The sequence below is a fragment of the Triticum dicoccoides genome, chromosome 7A (genome assembly GCF_002162155.2).
Source record: "Triticum dicoccoides isolate Atlit2015 ecotype Zavitan chromosome 7A, WEW_v2.0, whole genome shotgun sequence".
In the NCBI taxonomy this organism is placed as follows: Eukaryota; Viridiplantae; Streptophyta; class Magnoliopsida; order Poales; family Poaceae; genus Triticum; species Triticum dicoccoides.
In genome coordinates, this window is record NC_041392.1 from 27686956 (window position 1) to 27692396 (window position 5441).

The following is a 5441-nucleotide window of genomic DNA, read 5'->3' on the forward strand; positions in this document are numbered from 1 at the left end:
AAGAAAACCGAGCGAAGTCAACGGACCTTGGGAAGGCCGCGGCGGCAGACAAAGACACCCGTTCTGCTATGAGAGCAAAGAAGGAGGAGCTGCGGGAAGCCGCGGATATTGCCGCTGGGAAACCCTTCATCTTACGAAGGAAGTTCGGAGATCCGCGGTATGCCCCTCTGGATCAGCTGTGGAGTTCGGCAGATGCGTATATGGATTTGGCGGCGAGCGCTGCCGATGCGGCCAAGTATTTCCAGGTTCTGACAGATCATGAAGTGGACAAGCTGTTCTAGACGCAATTCCATGTTCCAGAGCGTCCGCTTACATTGACTGACTAGCTAGCCGAATGGGCCAAACTGAATAGGTTGTCCGGACTCGCCATGAGGCTGTTGTGGATCAGCTATAGCCGGAAAGGCCAAAGCCAAACAGCTATTTCAGGTTAGTGCAGTAGTTCCTTGATGCGGTGCCGTGCATTAATGCGATGAATAGGTCGGCGTGCATAGAAGGCTCGCGGATGGCCCTTGCCCGTGTTAAAGCATATTGTGCAGAGATGGACGCTACCACTGTTGAGGCGCAGGGTTCGGCCATAGGCCGGGTGGCTGCCGAGCACTATTTCGAGGAGGTTCTCGAGGGTGCTCGTTTGATAGAGGCCCAGTGCTCGAAGAATATTATGTTTCAGTGATATGTAATCTAATTGTAAGCACAATGCTTTTATGAAGTTTTTATAAGGTTATGTCTATACTTTTGTCGGAAAGTAGTATGATGCCTCCTGCGCGGCCGTTTATGTATACATGTGTATAACCTGAAAGATTGCAGCCGTCGGCTTCAACCCCCACGCATATAATGTAGAGGTGCTCGCAAAAAACGTGTGTTCACACTTAACCCAATGTCTTGGTCCAATTAAGGAGGTGATAGCGTAGCGAGCGAGGCAACCGGACTATAATGCTTTAACACTTTCACTTAGCCATAGGAGTTTGACAGTGGGGCTACTAGATAGCCCCTAGTGGCTCCACACTCTCCCGATCGTGGGGTGCGTACATGCCTGGCCAGAAAACGGCCCTTTGTTAAGGAGGAGGAATTCTAACTTTCTGATAGGTCATCGAGTGGTTGACCAGTCTCACGCTATATCATGACAGTCAGTTTTCGGCTTTCTCTACTGAGGTGCTCGTCCGGATGAACCAGGGCACAATCGCAGTAGTTCTCCTAGTGCTACCTTAGCCGGTAAAGCAGAACGTAAGGCACCAAAACACAGGAGCCGGTCAAACCCAACATTTGACCAAAGACAATGATTCGGAGCTGATGCATATAAGGCCAAACTCGCGACGCCGAACACTCCCTAAGGTATTCAGTCTTTGTGGTATAAACTGGGCCTAAATAGTGCCCCTCGTAAGAAGCCCCTTGTGTCCAGGTACGTGCATTATTCTGACGTGGCCACATGCCAAGACGTCAGCATCCTTCTCAACTGTGTTGTGAATTCGGTGGATATGTATCAACAAGAGACAGTAAAAAAGGTTTACGCACGGTCTTAATCTAAAAAGAATCATTGGAGTGGGTCCCTTCTGCACGTCTGCGCCTGTGTCTCCCTTGTGCCGTATCCTGGACGGCTGTAGCACGATGATCATCTATAAAAGAGAGGAACTTAGGTGAAAAAGTTGTCGTGCAAAAGGATAGTTTTTAAGGGAACCAAATATAATTCAAGATGAGTAAAAATTTCCGCTTGTCTGCGCGCGTTGAGCCCCTTGTATATGGGTGTGACCATTGATCCGGCATGAATTACATATAGCTGTGCAGGACTCGTCTAACCGTTTCAGAGGTCTTTACGACCTGTTAAATGCTTTAGTTGGTGAGGCCGTTTTTAGTGTGCGGCTGCCCAGGCAGCCGCACTCTCTTCGGCGCGCAAAGATCGCTTAATACTTCCATTTACTGTAATGATGCCACGTGGACTGGGCATCTTGAGTGTGAGGGAAGCGTAGTGCGGTATTGCATTAAAGCGAGCGAAAGCTTCGCGTCCGAATAGTGCTTGATAGCCACTTTGGAACGGAGCAATGTGGAAGGTTAAATGTTCACTACAGAAGTTACCGGGGGAGCCGAATATAACTTTTAGCAGTAGGGAGCCCATGCAATGAGACTATGGGCCTTTCGTTACTCCTTTAAAGGTAGTATTGCTATGGCAAATTTTTGTTGGGTCTATCCCCATTTCGCGGATTGTATCCTGATATATCAGGTTTAGACTGCTGCCACCGTCCATCAGGACTCGTGTGAAGTGATATCCGTCATTTATTGGGTCTAAGACCAGGGCAGCCCATCCTGCATGCCGGATACTTGCTGAGTAATCACGATGGTCGAAAGTGATCGGTTGACACGACCAGTGGCAAGACTCCGCGGTTATAGCCCCTTGGGCATATTTTTCGGGGAGTGTCGTTTCGTTTCTTCCCTTGATCACGTGTAATACGTTTACTGTTTTGACTTCTGGTGGAAATTTCTTTTGTTCCCCAGTGTCTTGCTTGAGAGGCTCATCCTCGTCTTAGCTTGGTGTATCCTCCCCCTTGTGTACGGTGTTGAGCTTACCGGACTGCTTGAAGACCCAACATTCTCTGTGGGTATGATTAGCAGGTTTACCTGGGGTGCTATGGATCTAACATATTTGGTCCAGAATTTTGTTTAGGCTGGACAGTCTGTCTTAGGCGCCTTTAGAGGGCGGCTTTTGCTGACCTGGCCTAGAGCTTTTGAATCCGGCGTTTACTTTCGTGCTCTTCGTGCTGTCTTCTTTATTCCGGCGTTTGTTACTGTTGTTGCACCGTGATTTCCCGTTTCCATGTCTAACTTCAGATGTACTAGGGTCGCTGGTGCTGCATCTGGCTAGCTAGCTGTTCTCACCCGCGCAAAAGTGGGTCATGAGGCTTGTTAATGTTGCCATTGTTCTCGGCATTTCTTGGCCGAGGGGTCTGGCAAGCCATTCGTCACGGACGCTATGCTTAAAAGCTGCCAAGGCTTCGGCATCCGGACAGTCGACAATTTGGTTCCTTTTAGTAAGAAACCTGTTCCAAAGTTTTCGGGCTGACTCTCCGGGCTGTTGAGTTATATGACTCAAATCGTCCGCGTCCGGAGGTCGGACATAAGTCCCTTGAAAATTTGCCCGAAAAGCGTCTTCGAGCTCTTCCCAGCTTCCAGTGGAGTTTTCGGGGAGGCCTTTAAGCCAGTGACGAGCTGGCCCTTTGAGCTTGAGGGGTAAGTACTTGATGGCGTGGAGATCATCTCCTCGAGCCATATGGATGTGGAGGATATAATACTCAATCCAGACCCTAGGGTCTGTTGTTCCGTTGTATGCCTCTATGTTTACAGGTTTGAATCCCTCTGGAAACTCATGGTCCAGCACCTCATCCGTGAACCATAGGGGATGTGCGGCATCCCTGTATCTGTGTGTACCGCGTTGTCCGGATGTTTGTTGTGTTACATTGTATATTGGGGCGCGCTTGCGTGGTCCATAGATGGATCTGGTTGTGCCGTCCTTTTGGTGCGAGCCCTCGCGTGGATCGGGTATTGGCTTGTGAGCGGCGTTGTTTGCTGCTCGATGTTGGCCTTGAGGTCGTTTATCTGGCCAGGTGGCTATTTTTATTTTTGGTTGTGGGGGGTCTGAGGCCTCCTCATCGAATTCAGGTAGCAACTTCTGCTTTGTGTAGCTCTTGGTGGGGCGATTGTCGTCGTACCTCGCTGCTGTGTTGACTGCTTTACTCCATCTGAGTTGTAGTGTGTCTTGCGCAGGCTTGAGCCTTTGCTTCCGCTTTTTCAGACTCCTCGCGGTGGCAACAAGCCTTTGATGGGCATTCTGCTGCTCCGGGTGCCTGTCCAGTGTTATGTCGCCTGGACTATTATCTTTGATAGAATTGGTTTGTTCGGTTTGATTCTCTGTATTGCCGTGGTCCGGTAGTGGTTCGCCCTGCTCCAACGCTGGGTCTGTATGATCGTTATTTCTGCCGAGGCGGGATTTGGGGCAGCGCTTGCGCAGCCGCTTTGACTGCTTCTCGAGGGAACAAGCCTTCGGTGTGTCCTTCTGTTCCTCGTCGTCATCTTTTTTTGGTGTGTCCACCATGTATACGTCATATGATGAAGTGAACGTCCAGCGCCCTATGGGCGGTGGTTCCTCTTCGTCTACCACATCATCGTCTGGATATCTTCGGAGTCGAAGTCGAGCATGTCGGTTGAGTCATCGACAGTGGCTATTAAGTGGGTGGTGGGTGGGCATGGAATTTCTTCATCGTCTGCATCCCAATCCTGTTGGACATAATCCGGCCAGGGCTCTCCTGACAAAGAGCGAGACCTTAGTGAATTCAGAATGTCGCCGAAGGGCGAGTGCTGAAAGATATCCGCGGTGGTGAATTCCATGATCGGCGCCCAATCGGATTCGATTGACAGGGGTGCGCAGAGGGGTATGCTGGTGTTCGGCTCAATCGCCGTTGAGATTGCAGCCCCTGAGGCGGTGTCTAACCACCCGTCCTCGATTGGCGCAGTTGGCTCCAAACTAAGGGTCGGAGCTGATGCGGGCGCGGCTTCTGGGGTACTGTTCAGCGGCAGAGCTAGGTTATACCCATCGCGACAGTACGGCGTGCCCGGCTGTGGCTCGAATCCGTCGAAGATCCAGTCTCCGCGGATGTCGGCCGTGTAGTTCAAACTTCCAAATCTGACCTGATGGCCAGGGGCGTAGCTTTCAATCTGCTCCAGATGGCCAAGCGAATTAGCCCGCAGTGCAAAGCCGCCGAATACGAAGATCTGTTCGGGGAGAAAAGTCTCACCCTGGACCGCATCGCTATCAATGATAGTAGGAGCCATCAAGCCTAACGGAGACGACACAGAGGAACTCTCAATGAAAGCACCAATGTCGGTGTCAAAACCGGCAGATCTCGGGTAGGGGGTCCCGAACTATGCTTCTAGGCCGGACGGTAACAGGAGGCAGGGGACACGAAGTTTTACCCAGGTTCGGGCCCTCTTGATGGAGGTAAAACTCTACGTCCTGCTTGATTAATATTGATGATATAGGTAGTACAAGAGTAGATCTACAACGAGATCAGAGAGGCTAAACCCTACACTACTGGAATCAGCTAGTTTGCCATCTGCCAGTTCTTTGCCATCAGCTTCCAAAAAGCAGACGGCAAAGAACTGGCTGATGGCAAAGACCAAGTTTGCCATCAGCCTGTTCTTTGCCGTCTGCTAGCGGACGGCAAAGATTCTTTGCCATCGGCTAGCGGACGGCAAAGAGGGAGGGGCCCCACTGACGAGCTGCAAAAAAAAACCTAACGGGCCACCTCTTTGCCGTCCGCTAGCGAACGACAAAGAGCAAGAAGGCGGACGGCAAAGGGTGGCGGACGGCAAAGAGGGAGGCCCCACGTAACGTTAACGGGGCCGCGCCCCACACCCCCCTCTCTCTCTCTTTCTCTCCCACCTCCACCGCCCCGTTG